Raw genomic sequence first — 1,757 nt, 5'->3', positions numbered from 1 at the left:
CACTAGAGGACTTTTTAATATTAAAATTTATCACGATTATAGTTTTACTCAGGACATATTTTCTATTGCTTTCTAACTTTTCTACATATTCTGAGAGTTGTTTCATTTGTGTATTCATGGGTGAACATATAAGTGCCTCTGTGTGTATACATATGTTTGTATGTATGTATGCAAAACCTCAAGCTCTTATTCAACAATCTTGCTCATGAGTGGTATTCCATCACTTGAACTGTTCTTCTAATGCAGCTTTGGCTGGTTAATTATAGATAGTGTCTCAAAGACTGTTCTGCCCAGGTTGGATGCAAACTGAACTTCCCAGACTCCTTTACATTCTTAAGTTTTATTTTTCTACGAGTATCAACTTTTAAACTACAAACATTTTTGTGAGTGTTGTCTAACCTGTAGCGCAGATTTTTAACTCAAGAATTCATATAATGATAGATGAACATACGCATTACATATGCTGAATGTACACTGTTAGAAATGTGATCTTAAGCTGGGTGGTGTTGAGATCTGAGGATTGAGGTTCAAAGCCAGCCAACGTAGGAAAGTCCCAGAGATTCTTTTCTCTAATTAACTACAAGAAAATTGGAAGTGGCACTGTGGCTCAAGTGGTAGAGCACTAGCCTGGAGCTGAATAGCAGAGGGACAGCACCCAGGGTTCAAGTGTCATGACCAACAACAACAACAACAACTATATATATATATATATATATATATATATATATATATATATATATATGAAATAAAAAGAAATCTGAACTTTGCCTCCAGGTTCATTGCTAGTATAATCCCTGCTCTTTCAAGATGGACTTTTTCCAGTTAAGTCCATTCTCTTATATCTGAATTGCATGGAATCAGAATCATACTTTTATTCTACTTTTTACAAATTTGCACGATTGGAAGTGTGATTTAGAAAGAGAGTGGCCTCATACTTCATTTTCCACTTAGGAGAAATGCTTTCTCTATATCACTTCTGTAAATCTACATACTGAACTTGGCTTCATTGTTTCAATGTTGTCTTATTTGTAGATCCTTCTATATTGTATTGAACCCTTAAACACAGAACTTCTCTTTCTCCTATTATTGCTATTGTTTCTCTTACTGTTAACTCTTGTACACTTGGAAAATAATGCACAGCACATACACTCACAAAAAATGATCTGAGAACCCTCTTCCCATTTAAAATTCACCTTAATTTACAGAACACTTATGAAGTTTGAACTCAATGTACTCATGGATAATGCATTTATAAGCAATATAAATTTCATATTTTCTCTTTACTAAGTTGTCTCTGAAACACTGCTACATGATGTCCAAAGGTGTCCTTGTGCTTTTTCAATGAAACCAGCAAACATTCATTATACCTCAAGCAGCACCATAAATTGTTGCTAGAAGTAACTATTACTGGAGGCGGAAACTGATCCCAGGAGAGGAATTGAATATAGAGATATGACAAAGTTCAAGTTAATTTGTGCTTTTTACTGTACAAGAAAAGGATCCAAGGCTTGAGGGAAACTCTGTCCCTGACCTTTCGAGTGTGTTTTTTACTCATATAAAACTTGTTTATAAACTTCTGGTTGAGAGTATTACAAAAGGAAATAATGTGCCATTTGAGGGCCAGCATAGAACAAAAGGAAATAACGTTGTTTTAAAAGTGTTCTACTGCAAAGAAAAAAAAGACATGGAGATTTTAAAGTGCTTTATGGATGGATATTTCACTCCTGAGATGATTCGCTTGTTGCAGGATTTAGTTA

The sequence above is a fragment of the Dipodomys spectabilis genome, unplaced genomic scaffold, assembly GCF_019054845.1.
Source record: "Dipodomys spectabilis isolate Male_0828 unplaced genomic scaffold, ASM1905484v1 ptg000041l, whole genome shotgun sequence".
In the NCBI taxonomy this organism is placed as follows: Eukaryota; Metazoa; Chordata; class Mammalia; order Rodentia; family Heteromyidae; genus Dipodomys; species Dipodomys spectabilis.
Note: the sequence above shows the minus strand (reverse complement) of the source record.